The following is a 16,571-nucleotide window of genomic DNA, read 5'->3' as shown; positions in this document are numbered from 1 at the left end:
GTCAGGTCAAGGTGTAGCAGATGTTGAGGAAGAGATTGGCTACATTTTTTATGATAAAAAATACGAATTGCACTATGAAACACTGCATGAAGGTGAATTTAGTAGTAAAACAGATAAGAGTGTCTGTTTTAACAACGCTCTGGGACGCGTACACACCGCCCGTCACCCTCCTCAACAAAAAACTAAAGCAACTTTCATAAACAAAGATTACTTAAACTAGAGGAGGCAAGTCGTAACATGGTAAGCGTACCGGAAGGTGTGCTTGGATTAACAAAGAGTAGCTTATATAAAGCACCCAGCTTACAACTGGGAGATGCCGCATCCTAAACCACGACCTTTTTGAGCCCAACAACTTCAGCCAAATAAACCCACAAAACCCCAAAAACCCATTAAACCAAAACATTTCTTTCGGCCAGTAAATGAGATTAAACCCCACCATTGGCCTTACAAGTACCACAAGGGAACAGTGAAAGAACAATGAAAAATCTTAAGCATAAAACAGCAAAGACCAACCCCTGTACCTCCTGCATCATGGTTTAGCAAAACCCCTTCAGACAAAGCGAACCTTTAGCCTGCCTCCCCGAAACCAAACGAGCTATTCTTAGGCAGCTATTAATCTTGAGCACACCCGTCCCTGTAGCAAAAGGGTGGGAAGACCTAAAAATAGGGGCAAAAAGCCAATCGAGCTTGGTGATAGCTGGCTGCTCAACAAGAGAATTTAAGTTCAACTTTAGGCACACATTGAACCAACACCTCTAAATTCATTATTTTTTTCCTAAAGAAAATCAATGGGGGTACAGCCCCATTGAACCGGAATACAGCCCGAACTGAGAGAGACCTAACTTTTTAACTATGAGTAGGCTTCAAAGCAGCCACCACAAATCGCGTTATAGCATTAACCAAAATTAATCCCACAACCTAAACCAACCTCCTGACATACCCCGAGCTATTCTATACCAATATAGAAATACCAATGCTAAAATTAGTAATAAGAAACACTAATTTCTCTTTGCATACCCTTAAATCAGAATAGAAAAACTACTGACAATTAACAACACTACACAACCACATATTTACCCTAGAAAACGTTATCTAAAACTTGTTAACCCAACACAGGAATGCACAAAAGAAAGGCAAAAAGCCGTAAAAGGAACTCGGCAAAAATTTGTCCCAACTGTTTACCAAAAACATAGCCTTTAGCCCTACAAGTATTAAAGGTCTCGCCTGCCCAGTGACTCTTTAAACGGCCGCGGTATCCTAACCGTGCAAAGGTAGCATAATCACTTGTCCCCTAAATAGGGACTAGAATGAACGGCTAAATGAGGACGAAACTGTCTCTTACGGGCTGGCCAATGAAATTGATTCTCCAGTACAAAAGCTGGGATGAACCCATAAGACGAGAAGACCCTGTGGAGCTTCAAAACCAAAAGCATCAAACATGCCTCTTGGATTTTTAGTTGGGGCGACTTTGGAGCAAAAAAAACCCTCCAAAAAATCAACTTATTTATTAAGAATAACACACCAAAAATAATTTTTAGACCCAGCAATATTTTTACTGTCTGACCAATGAACCAAGTTACCCCAGGGATAACAGCGCCATCCTCTTCTAGAGTCCTTATCGACAAGAGGGTTTACGACCTCGATGTTGGATCAGGACACCCCTATAGTGCAGCCGCTATAAAAGGTTCGTTTGTTCAACGATAAAAGTCCTACGTGATCTGAGTTCAGACCGGAGAAATCCAGGTCGGTTTCTATCTATGAAGCACTATTTTTAGTACGAAAGGACCAAAATAGTGGGACCCACGCTAAACAAGCGTCCCAATTAAAACTACTGATTCTTACTAAAGTAGTTAACTATGCCCACCCAACCTCACCAAAATAAGGTTTATTAAGGTGGCAGAGTCAAGCAATGCAAAAGACCTAAAATCTTTCTACAGGGAAGCAAATTCCCTTCTTAATAATGCAGAATCTTATAACACACATTATTAATCCAATCTCGTATATTATTCCCATCCTTATTGCCGTAGCATTCCTAACACTGCTTGAACGAAAAATCCTAGGCTATATACAACTCCGAAAAGGCCCAAACATGGTAGGACCTTTTGGAATTCTACAACCAGTTGCTGATGGAATTAAACTGTTTATTAAAGAACCAATTCGCCCAACACACGCATCCCCAATACTTTTTATTTTAGCCCCAACCCTAGCCCTCTTACTAGCCCTAATAATATGAACCCCAATACCTATACCCTATCCACTAGCAGACCTAAACCTAGGCCTCCTATTTCTTCTTGCCCTCTCAAGCATAATAGTTTATACAATTTTATGATCCGGATGGGCATCTAACTCAAAATACGCCCTAATAGGGGCCCTTCGAGCTATTGCACAAACAATTTCCTACGAAGTCACCCTGGGCATTATTTTACTTTCTATCATTATACTAACCGGTGCCTTCACAATGTCTACTCTTATTGTTACACAAGAACACATATGACTAATTCTACCCACATGACCTCTAGCCATAATATGATATGTATCAACCCTAGCAGAAACAAACCGAGCACCATTTGACTTAACAGAAGGAGAATCCGAACTCGTCTCAGGTTTCAATGTAGAATACGCAGCAGGACCTTTCGCACTCTTTTTTCTAGCTGAATACATAAGCATTTTAATAATAAATACACTATCATGCATTTTATTCTTTAGCCCAACCATTACTCTACAAACAGAACTTTTTACAATCAACTTAATAACAAAAACCACCCTACTAACTATTGGATTCTTATGAACTCGAGCCTCCTACCCACGATTCCGCTATGACCAACTAATGCACCTTCTATGAAAACAATTCCTCCCAGCTACTTTAGCACTTTATTTATGATATATTTCTCTTCCAATCTCACTAGCTGGCCTTCCACCATTAACTTAATTCACTAGGACGTGTGCCCGAGATCTAGGGGTTACTTTGATAGAGTAAACCACAGGGACTTACTAACCCCTCACCTCCTATAGAAAGATGGGATTTGAACCCACACCTAAGACTTTATTGGTATAATTAAAAGGATAAGGATTGAGAAGAGTAAGGCTAGGACGCCACCCAGTTTGTTGGGAATTGAGCGGAGAATTGCGTAGGCAAAGAGAAAATATCACTCTGGTTTAATATGTGGTGGGGTAACTAGTGGGTTTGCGGGGGAGAAGTTTTCTGGGTCGCCTAGAAGGTTTGGTGTGAAAAGAGCAAGAGATAGGAGAAGGGTAAGGACTAGCATGGCACCTAATAAATCTTTGTAGGAGTAATATGGGTGGAATGGGATTTTGTCTGTGTTGGAGTTTAAGCCAGTTGGGTTGTTTGATCCTGTTTCATGAAGAAAGAGCAGGTGGACTATGGAAGTGCCTATAATAAGGAAAGGCAATAGGAAGTGAAAGGTAAAAAATCGAGTTAGGGTCGCATTGTCTACTGCAAATCCGCCTCAAATTCATTCGACTAGGGAGGTGCCAATATAGGGGACTGCGGAGAGAAGGTTGGTAATGACGGTGGCCCCTCAGAATGATATTTGGCCTCAAGGTAGCACATATCCTATGAAGGCTGTAGCTATAACGAGAAGTAGGAGGAGGACTCCAATGTTTCAGGTTTCAGTGTATATGTAGGAACCATAGTATAAGCCACGTCCAATATGGAGATAAATACAGATAAAGAATATGGAAGCGCCGTTGGCATGTAAGTTGCGGATGAGTCATCCATATTGGACATCTCGGTGAATGTGGGCAACAGATGAGAATGCGGAAGAGATGTCTGGGGTGTAGTGTATGGCTAGAAAAAGGCCTGTAATAGTTTGAATAATAAGACAGAGGCCTAATAGTGATCCAAAATTTCATCAAGCAGAGATGTTTGATGGGGTTGGGAGGTCAATAAAGGAGGAGTTAATAATCTTGATAATGGGGTGGTGTTTTCGTAAGTTTAGTGTCATTAGAGGTTTTTAATAGTTGAATACAACGGTGGTTTTTCAAGTCGCAGGTTTTGGTGAAAGGCCAAATTAAAATAATGATATATTTGATTGGGTTTTTTATAGTTTGTTTGGTGATTAGTTTAATTGGGGTTGCTTCTAACCCATCTCCTTATTTTGGGGCGGGAAATTTGGTAGTTGGTGCTAGTGTGGGTTGTGGAATTTTAATTTTATTAGGGAGTTCTTTTGTGTCTCTTGTATTGTTGTTAATTTATTTGGGTGGAATGTTGGTTGTTTTTGCTTACTCTGTGGCTTTGGCGTCGGATCCATTTCCGGAAATATGAGGGAAGGTTGGGGGGTATTTTGGTGGGTATGTTGTGTTGGTGTTGTTTTTAATAGTGATATTTAGTGAAGGGGATTTTATTAGTTTGGGGGTTAGTGGGGTGGATTCACAAGGTTTATCCGTTGTTCGTGTGGATTTAAGTGGTGTGTCATTATTATATTGTTTGGGTGGGTGGGGTTTATTGATTTGTGGATGGGCATTGTTGTTAGCACTATTTGTTGTATTGGAGTTAACTCGTGGGTTAGTGCGGGGGGGTCTTCGTGCAGTTAGGTTCATATGATTGTGATAAAGCATGCTGAGGTGATAATAGAAATGGACAAATAAAATTTTATTAGGCCTTTTTGTGCTAGTGTGTTGGCTTTAATGCTAGGAAGGTTTAAGGAAACTAGTCCTTTGGGTCCTGATTTTTCTAATCAAAGGAGATCGTTGATGTGAAGGGCTATGTTTTGTCCTATAAATAGTGAGGTTAGTGGAATGATGCGATGAGGTGTTGGGTTAAAGAAGCCTAGTTGATTAGAAAATTCGTGGTGTTTTGATCGTTTTGTGGTTGTAAGTCAGGTTGTTTTTTTTGCAATTTGGAGGGTGAAGAGTGCTCCAAGGGTGGCGATAATAATAGCGGTTAGTTTTATAGAGGTTGGTATTGTGACTGGAGTAGGTTTTGTTGGAAGAAAGGTGGTTATAAGGATTAAGCCTACTACAAGGCTTCCAATGGCAAGACGAATAAGAGGATTAGAAAGGGTTGGTGGTGTATCATTTGTTAGTGATGTTGTTGTTCGTGGTGTGTTTATTTGGACGTAGAAGGTTATTCGTATGGTATAGGTAGCGGTCAATATAGTTGCAAATAGTGTAAGGATGAGGGCTCAGGCGTTTAGGTGAGAGTTGTTTATGGTTTCAATAATTGTATCTTTTGAGTAGAAGCCTGATAGAAATGGGGTTCCTGTTAAAGCGAGGTTGCCAATAGTTAGACAGGTAGCTGTAGTTGGCAATATTTTTTGTATTCCCCCTATTTTTCGAATATCTTGTTCGTTGTTAAGGTTATGAATGATTGCGCCAGAGCATAGGAATAGTATTGCTTTAAAAAAGGCATGTGTTGAAATGTGAAGAAAGGCAAGTTGTGGTTGGTTTAGACCAATGGTTACTATTATGAGTCCTAGTTGACTAGAGGTTGAGAAGGCAATAATTTTTTTAATATCGTTTTGTGTTAAAGCGCAAAGAGCTGTAAATAGTGTGGTGAGTGCTCCTAGGCAAAGGCAGATAGTTAAGGCTGTTTTGTTATTTTGTAAAATAGGGTGAAGTCGGATAAGAAGGAAGATGCCAGCTACAACTATAGCGCTAGAGTGCAGTAGGGCTGAAACTGGTGTTGGACCTTCTATAGCAGCTGGAAGTCATGGATGAAGTCCGAATTGTGCGGATTTACCTGCGGAAGCGAGAATTAGGCCAAAAAGAGGGAGGAGGGGGGGAGTTTTGGTTTCGATTGTTATTTCTTGAATATTTCAGGTTGCTAAGTGTATTGCGAGTCAGGCAAGGGCTAGTATTAGTCCGATATCTCCTACGCGGTTAAAGATAATGGCTTGAAGGGCTGCGGTATTGGCATCTGGGCGGGCAAACCATCAGCCGATTAATATGAAGGATAAGATTCCTACACCTTCTCAGCCAACAAACAGTTGGAATATGTTATTAGCTGTAACGAGTATTAGTATGGCTAATAAAAATACTAGAAGGTATTTGAAGAATCGGGTTATATGTGGGTCTTGTGATATATATCAGTTGGCGAATTCTAGAATGGATCATGTGACGAAGAGGCTAATTGGAATAAATGTAAGGGAATATATATCTAATACAAGACTAATATTGATATCTATGTTGGCGATGTTGGTTCATGTAAAGTTAGTTGTGGAGGCTTCTATGCCGTAGTTTATGAAGATAGTCAGGGGGATAAGGCTGACCTTAAATGCTAGTTGTACAGCAGTTTTTGCGTAAAGTATGCCTCATCCTATTATTAAGGGAATTGGATTTATGGCTGTGAGAATGGGATGTGTTAGAATGAATAGGACTGTGAGCAGGGTTGAATGAAGGAGAAGGTCGTGCATTTTTACTTCTACTTGGAGTTGCACCAAGATTTTTGGTGCCTAAAACCAATGGATTGCTGCTTTCCTATAGAGGTAAGAGGTCTAAGAGTATTATTCTTAGTTATTTGAGTTAGCAGCTCTAATTGTTAATACACCTCTTGGTAAATAAGAAGGTGGGGCTTCTGTTTCTAGAGTCACAGTCTAGTGTTTTGGGTAAACTATATTTACAAGTAAATAGACCTGAAATGAGGGTAGGTTTTATAATTAAAAGTCCTAGGGGCATTAAGTGTAGAATTAGGTTAAGATGAGTGTGGGTGGGGGGTAGCAGTCGAAATTGTGTTGAAATGCTTCCTCGTTGGGTTATTAAAAATATATAAAGGGAATAAGTGGCAGTAATAAGAGTTCCAACTCCAGTAATAATAATTGTTGGGGTAGATCAATTAAATAGGGTGGAGATAATGAATAGTTCTCCAAGTAGGTTGATTGTTGGGGGTATGGCTATGTTAGTTAGGTTGGTTAGAAGTCATCAGGTTGATATTAGTGGGAAGGCCAACTGCAGGCCTCGAACAAGGAGAAGGGTTCAAGTGTGTGTTCGTTCATAGTTGGTATTTGCTAGGGCAAAGAGGGCTGATGATGTTAGGCCATGTGCAATTATCAAGGTTATAGCTCCTGTTAAACCTCATGGTGTTTGTACAATGATAGCAGCGGTTACAAGGCCTATATGGCTTACGGATGAGTAAGCAATGAGGGCCTTTAGGTCTGTTTGTCGTAGGCAGATCGAGCTAGTTATTAAAATGCCTCAGAGGGCGAGGATTATAATCGGAAATATTAGGTTAGGTGGGTGTGGGTTGAGTATAGATGAAATGTGGATTAGGCCGTAGCCCCCTAGTTTAAGTAGAATAGCAGCTAGGACTATTGAGCCAGCGATTGGGGCTTCTACATGTGCTTTTGGTAGTCATAGATGGAGGCCGTATAGGGGTAGTTTAACTAAGAAGGCTAAGAGGCAGGCAAGTCAGAGTATTGGGCTAGAGTCTGTAGGAAGTAGTTCTGGTTGAGTTATAAAGAGAAGGTCTATTGAGGTGTGAAAGTATTTATTGTTAAAATATAAGAGTGTAATTAATAGTGGTAGGGAGCTTGCTAAGGTATAAAATAAAAAATAAAGGCCAGCGTTTAAGCGTTCAGCTTGGTTTCCTCAGCGTGTAATAATAATTAAGGTGGGGATTAATGTTGTCTCAAATAAAATATAAAATAGAATAAACTCTGAGGCAGCAAAAGTTATGATTAGGGTTGTTTGTAATGTTGTTAAAATTATTAGGAAAACTCGTTTTCGATTTAGTGGTTCAGTTTTTAAATGGTTTTGGCTGGCTAAGATTATGAGTGGTAGTAGTCAGCAGGAGAGAATGATTAGAGGGGCGGAGGTGGTGTCAATGTTAAAATATGTGGATGTGTTAGATATTTTTAGGAGTATGGGGTGATTAAATAATATAAGACTTGAGAGTGCTAATAATATAGAGAATACGGTTATGGTTGGAAATAGAATATTTGAGTTGAGTAGAAGGGCTGAGGGAATTAGAAAGGCAGTTGGGATAATAATTTTTAGCATTTTAGTAAATTTAGGGTTTTTATGTGGTCGGTTCCGTGTGTTCGAGAGGTAGCAACTAGTAGGGCAAGGCCAGTGCTGGCTTCGCAAGCGGATAGTGCTAAAAGTAAAATAGGCAGTATGGCAGTAGTTGGGGTGTTTGTGGAGGTTGTAAAGGTGGCTATTATTAGGAAAAGAATAAGTATTATTCCTTCGAGGCAAATTAAAATAGACATGAAATGGGTTCGGTGAATAGATAGGCCTAGGAGACCGAGTAGAAATGTGATTTTTAATAAGAAGAGAATTATTGACATGTTAGGGGTTCTAATAGTATTAGAATTTATTAAGTCGAAATTAATTGTCTTAGTTAGACTAACCCCCATATTCAGCCCAATCTAAACCACCTTGGGATCACTCATAAATCAGGCCGCCAGTTAGAAGTGTAATAATTGTAGAGGTTCATATTATGGTTGTCATGGGCTGTGAAAGGTTAATTGCTCATGGGGTTGGGAGTAGAAGAGCAATTTCTAGATCGAAGAGGAGAAATAGAATAGCCACTAGAAAAAATCGGATGGAGAAAGGGAGTCGTGCTGATCCTAAAGGGTCAAATCCGCACTCGTAGGGGGAAAGTTTTTCTATATCTGGTATTATTTGTGGTAATCAAAAGCTTACTAGTATTAAGATACTAGAGATTAGTGTGGCAATAATTAATATTAGCGTTAGACTCATTACTTTTCCCCAGATTTAACTGGGGTTGGATGATTGGAAGTCACCTATATTAGCTATATTAAAAAAGTAAGAGCCTCATCAGTAGATTGATACATATAGGAATAGTCATACAACATCTACAAAGTGCCAATATCAGGCGGCTGCTTCAAACCCGAAGTGGTGATTTGTTGTAAAGTGAAATATGGATTGTCGAATGAGGCAAACAATGAGAAATGTGGATCCAATAATTACATGGAGGCCGTGGAAGCCGGTGGCTACGAAGAAGGTTGCACCGTAGACGCTGTCTGAGATAGTAAATGATGTTTCGTGGTATTCGCTGGCCTGTAAAACTGTAAAGTATAGGCCTAGTAAGATTGTTAATGATAATGCTTGAATGGCATCAATTCGTTTTCCTTCCATTAGGGCATGATGGGCTCATGTTACTGTTACCCCGGAGGCAAGCAAGACAGCTGTGTTTAGTAATGGGACTTCAAGGGCGTTTAAAGGGTGAATTCCTGTTGGTGGTCATTGGCCTCCAAGTTCAGGGGTAGGGGCGAGGCTTGAGTGGTAGAAGGCTCAGAAAAATCCGGCAAAAAATAACACTTCTGAGGTGATGAATAAAATTATGCCGTATCGTAGACCTTTTTGTACTGGCATTGTATGGTGTCCTTGGTATGTACCTTCGCGAATAATATCTCGTCATCATTGATGTATTGTTAAAAGTATGATAATAAAGCCAAGATAAATTAAATTTATATTATTGAAGTGGAATCACGCTGCAAGGCCGGATGTTAGTAAGAGGGCTGCGATGGCTCCTGTTAGGGGTCATAGACTTGGGTCAACTATATGGAACGGGTGTGCTTGGTGAGTCATTAGATGTTTTCTTGTAGGTAGAGTGTTAGAAGTAGCACGAAAACGTATGCTTGAATTAAGGCGACAGCTATTTCTAAGCAGGTTAATAAAATTAATGTAATGAGAGTTATTGATGCAGTTAAGCTTATACTGTTTATAAGGGCCAACACAGCTGTCGAGGTAAGTTGAATTAGTAAATGTCCGGCTGTTAGGTTGGCTGTTAGACGCACGCCTAGTGCGATTGGACGAATAAGTAAGCTGGCTGTTTCGATTATTACTAATATGGGAATTAGTGGTGTTGGTGTACCTTCTGGGAGAAGGTGACCTAGTGAAGTTGTTGGTTGGTTTCGTAATCCAATTAATACGGTTATTAATCAGGTTGGGACGGCAAGAGCTATATTTATTGAAAGTTGAGTGGTTGGGGTGAAAGTGTAGGGTAATAATCCTAAGGTGTTAAATAATGTGAGTATTAGTAAAAGTGCTATAAAAGTACTTGCTCATTTATGTCCTGCAGTACTAATAGGTAGTATTATTTGTTTTGTGGCAGTAATGATGAGTGAGGATTGAATGATTGAGTAACGGTTTTGGATAAGGCGATTAGTCGAAAATCAAATGGTTAGTGGAAAAAACAAAGCTGGGATAATTAGTGGAATTCCTAATATGTTAGGAATAGCAAATTGGTCAAAAAAACTTAGGGTCATGGTCAGGTTCAGTAGTGGTTATTGGGTTGTTTTTTATATTGAGGAGCTGAGAGATGGGCATTGGTATTAGTAATTTTTGTAAGAAATATAATAAGGGTTATTCACACTAGTACAAATATTATGAATCAAGGGGCAGGGTTAAGTTGAGGCATGTCACTAAGGGAAAGTTGTTTCCCTCTCTAGCTTAAAAGGCTAGTGCTGCAAGTTAGCTTCTTAGTGATGAAGAGATTATTATTTTAGATCATGCTTCGAAATATTTTAGGGGTGTTGACTCCACAACAATCGGTATGAAGCTATGATTTGATCCACAAATCTCTGAGCATTGGCCATAAAATAGACCAGGGTGGGATGTAATTAAGGTAGTTTGGTTTAATCGACCTGGGACTGCATCTGTTTTGATGCCAAGTGCTGGGACAGCTCATGAACGTAGAACATCTTCTGCTGAGATTAAGATTCGAATGGGGGATTCCATAGGAATTACAACTCGATGGTCTACTTCTAATAGGCGAAAATTTCCTGGATTTAGGTCACATGTTGGAACCATGTAAGAGTCGAATAGTAGATTTTCGTAGTCTGTGTATTCATAGCTTCAATATCATTGGTGGCCAATAGCTTTAATGGTTAGATGGGGGTTGTTAATTTCGTCTATTAGATAAAGAATTTGGAGGGATGGAAGTGCAATTAAAATAAGGATAATTGCAGGGAGGATCGTTCAAATTATTTCAACTTCTTGGGCATCTATTGTGTTGGTGTGTGTAAGTTTTGTTGATAATATTAAGCTAATAATATATAGTACTAGGGCACTAATTAAAAAAACAATTATTAATGCGTGATCGTGAAAATGAAGGAGTTCTTCTATGATGGGGGAGGCTGCATTTTGGAAGCCTAGTTGTGCTGGGTGTGCCACTAAGGTTCACAGGTCTTGAAGTCTGTAATTTAACACTGACAGAGTTATGTAATTATTTTACTAGAACCTTATAAGGGGAGAAACATAAGAGGATGTGTGACTGGCTTGAAACTGGTTAGAGGTGGTTCAAGTCCCCCCTCCCTTGAGGTTTGTACATAGGTTGATTCTTCGTATGTGTGGTATGGCGGAGGGCAGCCGTGAAGTCACTCTAGGTTTGTGTTTGTTAATTCAAGAGTGAGGACTTCACGTTTAGCTGCTAGAGCTTCTCAAATAATAAATATTATTATGATTACAGCTGTAAGGGAAATTAAGGAGCCAATTGATGAAATAGTGTTTCAAAGAGTATATGCGTCTGGGTAGTCAGAGTAGCGTCGAGGTATGCCTGCTAGTCCAAGGAAATGTTGTGGGAAAAATGTTATGTTAACTCCAGTAAATATTACGCCAAATTGAACTTTTGTTCATGAGGGGTGTAAGGTATAGCCTGTAAAGAGGGGAAATCAGTGGACAAATCCACCCATAATTGCAAATACAGCGCCTATTGACAGAACGTAATGGAAGTGAGCAACTACGTAGTACGTATCATGAAGAACGATGTCTAGTGAGGAGTTAGCTAAAATAATCCCCGTAAGACCCCCTACTGTAAATAAAAAGATAAACCCCAAAGCTCATAATATAGCGGCATCTCATTTAATTGTTCCGCCATGAAGCGTTGCAAGTCAGCTAAAAACTTTTACTCCGGTAGGGATAGCAATAATTATTGTAGCTGAGGTGAAGTAAGCTCGGGTGTCAACATCTATTCCTACTGTAAATATATGGTGGGCTCATACGATAAAGCCTAAGAAGCCAATTGATATTATGGCTCACACCATTCCCATATAGCCAAAGGGTTCTTTTTTGCCTGCATAATACGTGACAATGTGAGAGATTATACCAAAACCAGGAAGAATAAGAATATATACTTCTGGGTGACCAAAGAACCAAAATAAGTGTTGATAAAGAATTGGATCTCCTCCGCCAGCTGGGTCAAAAAAGGATGTATTTAAGTTTCGATCTGTTAATAGTATGGTGATACCAGCAGCTAAGACAGGAAGAGAAAGAAGAAGAAGCACTGCTGTAATTAAGACAGACCAAACAAATAGGGGGGTTTGATACTGTGCTATATTAGGGGGTTTTATGTTGATACAGGTGGTAATAAAGTTAATTGCACCTAGAATAGAGGAAACTCCGGCTAAATGGAGCGAAAAGATCGTTAAATCTACTGAGGCTCCCGCGTGGGCCATGTTTCCGGCTAATGGTGGGTAGACAGTTCAACCGGTGCCGGCACCTGCTTCGATGCCTGAAGATGAGAGGAGTAAAAGCAGTGATGGTGGTAGTAGTCAGAAGCTTATGTTGTTTATTCGTGGAAATGCCATATCAGGAGCACCAATTATTAGTGGGATTAGTCAATTTCCGAAGCCCCCGATTATTACAGGTATTACCAAAAAGAAAATTATAACAAAAGCATGAGCTGTAACAATAACATTATAAACCTGGTCATCACCAAGAAGGGTTCCGGGTTGACTTAGTTCTGTTCGGATCAAAAGGCTAAGGGCTGTGCCGACTATACCAGCTCAGGCGCCAAATAATAGGTACAAGGTGCCGATATCTTTGTGGTTGGTTGAAAATAGTCAACGAATTAATGACACAGGTAGAATGGCCGAGTAACTAGGTGGGGGGCTGTAAACCCCCTTACGGAGGTCCAAATCCTCTTTCTACCACAGCCCCGAGGTGTTGTTTTCACGCCAAAATGCAAATTTGGAGAAGTACCCATAAGTGCCGGGGTTTCCCCCGTTTTTTTCTCAAACGGGGGAAGAGAAACAGGTGAAAAGTGAAAGATGGAAGCCCGCTGGATTGGGTTTTTAGCTGTTAACTAAAGTTTTGCAGGATCGAGGCCTGTCCATCTAGTTTAGGCCTTAGCTTAATTAAAGTGTTTGGGTTGCATTCAGAAGATGTATATTAAAATTATACAGGTCTTAATCAGAAGCTAGGGGGTTAGGACCCTATTAGAGGCTTTGAAGGCCTATGGTTTAGGTTAACCTAAGCTTCTAGGCATAAATTAGTGGTGTGATTGGGATTAATAGGAGTATACTAATAATTATAGGAGTTGGGTTAATTGGTTTGGTGGGTTTAAATCGTCATTTTATTGGGTTGTTTGATGTGTTTGGGGAGATGGTTAGGGTTGAAACATAAGTTAGGCGCATGTAGAACATTAGGCTTAATAGGGAAGATAGGGCGAGGGCAGTTGCTAGTGGTAAAAGGAGGTTGGTGGTTAATTCTTTTAGAATTAGTCATTTGGGGATAAAGCCGGTTAGTGGGGGTAGTCCTCCTAGTGCTATAAGGGTAATTATTGTAATAGAAGAGAGTGTTGGGGAAGTTGTTCATATTATTCCTAGATCTTTGGTGGTTTTGGTTGTTGAGGTAATGAAAATGATAAATATTGAAGTTGTTATGAATAAATAGATTAATAAGGTTAGGAGAAGAAGTTTTTGGGAAATAAGTGAAATGGAGATTATTCAGCCTAGGTGTCCGATTGATGAAAATGCTATGATTTTTCGTAGTTGGGTTTGGTTAAGTCCGGATCACCCACCAATTAATGTAGAGGAGATGGCTAATAATGATAGAAGTGTTATTGGGAGTTGGTTGGAGGTGAGATAGAGTAGTGATATTGGTGGTAATTTTTGTCATGTTGCAATAATTAGTGCTGTTATTATGTCAGTGCCTTGTATGACTTCTGGTAGTCAGAAGTGTATTGGAGCTAAGCCTAATTTTATGGCTAGAGCAATTAATAGTATGGTAGGGGCTGGCTGTGTTGTAAGTTGGGTAATATCTCAGGTTCCAGTGTTTCATGCATTAATAATACTTGAAAATAAAATAATGGACGAGGCAGTTGCTTGAATGATAAAGTATTTTGTTGCTGCTTCGGTAGCTCGTGGGTGGTGGTGTTTGGCTAGGATTGGGATGATGGCAAGGGTATTTAGTTCTAAACCAATTCAGGCTAGGAATCAGTGATAACTGGCGGCGGTAATGATTGCTCCAAGGGCTAAATTGCAGATTAAGATGGACATGATGTAGGGGTTCATTAGTAAAGGAGGGGTTTGACCAACATTTTTGGGGTATGGGCCCAAGAGCTTTATTAGCTGACTTTACTAGGGGGTAGTATAATGGTAGTACAAAGAATTTTGGAGTCTTAGGTGTGGGTTCAAATCCCATCTTTCTATAGGAGGTGAGGGGTTAGTAAGTCCCTGTGGTTTACTCTATCAAAGTAACCCCTAGATCTCGGGCACACGTCCTAGTGAATTAAGTTAATGGTGGAAGGCCAGCTAGTGAGATTGGAAGAGAAATATATCATAAATAAAGTGCTAAAGTAGCTGGGAGGAATTGTTTTCATAGAAGGTGCATTAGTTGGTCATAGCGGAATCGTGGGTAGGAGGCTCGAGTTCATAAGAATCCAATAGTTAGTAGGGTGGTTTTTGTTATTAAGTTGATTGTAAAAAGTTCTGTTTGTAGAGTAATGGTTGGGCTAAAGAATAAAATGCATGATAGTGTATTTATTATTAAAATGCTTATGTATTCAGCTAGAAAAAAGAGTGCGAAAGGTCCTGCTGCGTATTCTACATTGAAACCTGAGACGAGTTCGGATTCTCCTTCTGTTAAGTCAAATGGTGCTCGGTTTGTTTCTGCTAGGGTTGATACATATCATATTATGGCTAGAGGTCATGTGGGTAGAATTAGTCATATGTGTTCTTGTGTAACAATAAGAGTAGACATTGTGAAGGCACCGGTTAGTATAATGATAGAAAGTAAAATAATGCCCAGGGTGACTTCGTAGGAAATTGTTTGTGCAATAGCTCGAAGGGCCCCTATTAGGGCGTATTTTGAGTTAGATGCCCATCCGGATCATAAAATTGTATAAACTATTATGCTTGAGAGGGCAAGAAGAAATAGGAGGCCTAGGTTTAGGTCTGCTAGTGGATAGGGTATAGGTATTGGGGTTCATATTATTAGGGCTAGTAAGAGGGCTAGGGTTGGGGCTAAAATAAAAAGTATTGGGGATGCGTGTGTTGGGCGAATTGGTTCTTTAATAAACAGTTTAATTCCATCAGCAACTGGTTGTAGAATTCCAAAAGGTCCTACCATGTTTGGGCCTTTTCGGAGTTGTATATAGCCTAGGATTTTTCGTTCAAGCAGTGTTAGGAATGCTACGGCAATAAGGATGGGAATAATATACGAGATTGGATTAATAATGTGTGTTATAAGATTCTGCATTATTAAGAAGGGAATTTGCTTCCCTGTAGAAAGATTTTAGGTCTTTTGCATTGCTTGACTCTGCCACCTTAATAAACCTTATTTTGGTGAGGTTGGGTGGGCATAGTTAACTACTTTAGTAAGAATCAGTAGTTTTAATTGGGACGCTTGTTTAGCGTGGGTCCCACTATTTTGGTCCTTTCGTACTAAAAATAGTGCTTCATAGATAGAAACCGACCTGGATTTCTCCGGTCTGAACTCAGATCACGTAGGACTTTTATCGTTGAACCAACGAACCTTTTATAGCGGCTGCACTATAGGGGTGTCCTGATCCAACATCGAGGTCGTAAACCCTCTTGTCGATAAGGACTCTAGAAGAGGATGGCGCTGTTATCCCTGGGGTAACTTGGTTCATTGGTCAGACAGTAAAAATATTGCTGGGTCTAAAAATTATTTTTGGTGTGTTATTCTTAATAAATAAGTTGATTTTTTGGAGGGTTTTTTTTGCTCCAAAGTCGCCCCAACTAAAAATCCAAGAGGCATGTTTGATGCTTTTGGTTTTGAAGCTCCACAGGGTCTTCTCGTCTTATGGGTTCATCCCAGCTTTTGTACTGGAGAATCAATTTCATTGGCCAGCCCGTAAGAGACAGTTTCGTCCTCATTTAGCCGTTCATTCTAGTCCCTATTTAGGGGACAAGTGATTATGCTACCTTTGCACGGTTAGGATACCGCGGCCGTTTAAAGAGTCACTGGGCAGGCGAGACCTTTAATACTTGTAGGGCTAAAGGCTATGTTTTTGGTAAACAGTTGGGACAAATTTTTGCCGAGTTCCTTTTACGGCTTTTTGCCTTTCTTTTGTGCATTCCTGTGTTGGGTTAACAAGTTTTAGATAACGTTTTCTAGGGTAAATATGTGGTTGTGTAGTGTTGTTAATTGTCAGTAGTTTTTCTATTCTGATTTAAGGGTATGCAAAGAGAAATTAGTGTTTCTTATTACTAATTTTAGCATTGGTATTTCTATATTGGTATAGAATAGCTCGGGGTATGTCAGGAGGTTGGTTTAGGTTGTGGGATTAATTTTGGTTAATGCTATAACGCGATTTGTGGTGGCTGCTTTGAAGCCTACTCATAGTTAAAAAGTTAGGTCTCTCTCAGTTCGGGCTGTATTCCGGTTCAATGGGGCTGTAC

The 16,571-nt window shown here is 39.9% G+C and overlaps 5 pseudogenes; all 5 read right to left on the bottom strand.

The window, feature by feature from the left end:
* Nucleotides 1–3,042: 3,042 nt before the first annotated feature.
* Nucleotides 3,043–4,319, bottom strand: LOC128419983 (cytochrome b-like; annotated as a pseudogene).
* Nucleotides 4,320–4,435: 116 nt separating this feature from the next.
* LOC128420351 (NADH-ubiquinone oxidoreductase chain 5-like) lies at nucleotides 4,436–6,075 on the bottom strand (annotated as a pseudogene).
* Nucleotides 4,436–8,369, bottom strand: LOC128419981 (NADH-ubiquinone oxidoreductase chain 4-like; annotated as a pseudogene).
* A 359-nt stretch (nucleotides 8,370–8,728) lies between these two features.
* LOC128420350 (cytochrome c oxidase subunit 2-like) lies at nucleotides 8,729–11,106 on the bottom strand (annotated as a pseudogene).
* Nucleotides 11,107–11,168: 62 nt separating this feature from the next.
* LOC128419982 (NADH-ubiquinone oxidoreductase chain 2-like) lies at nucleotides 11,169–16,446 on the bottom strand (annotated as a pseudogene).
* Nucleotides 16,447–16,571: the final 125 nt, after the last annotated feature.

This window comes from Podarcis raffonei, chromosome 8 (assembly GCF_027172205.1).
Source record: "Podarcis raffonei isolate rPodRaf1 chromosome 8, rPodRaf1.pri, whole genome shotgun sequence".
NCBI lineage: Eukaryota > Metazoa > Chordata > Lepidosauria > Squamata > Lacertidae > Podarcis > Podarcis raffonei.
Note: the sequence above shows the minus strand (reverse complement) of the source record. Positions and strands in the feature narration are given on the sequence as shown.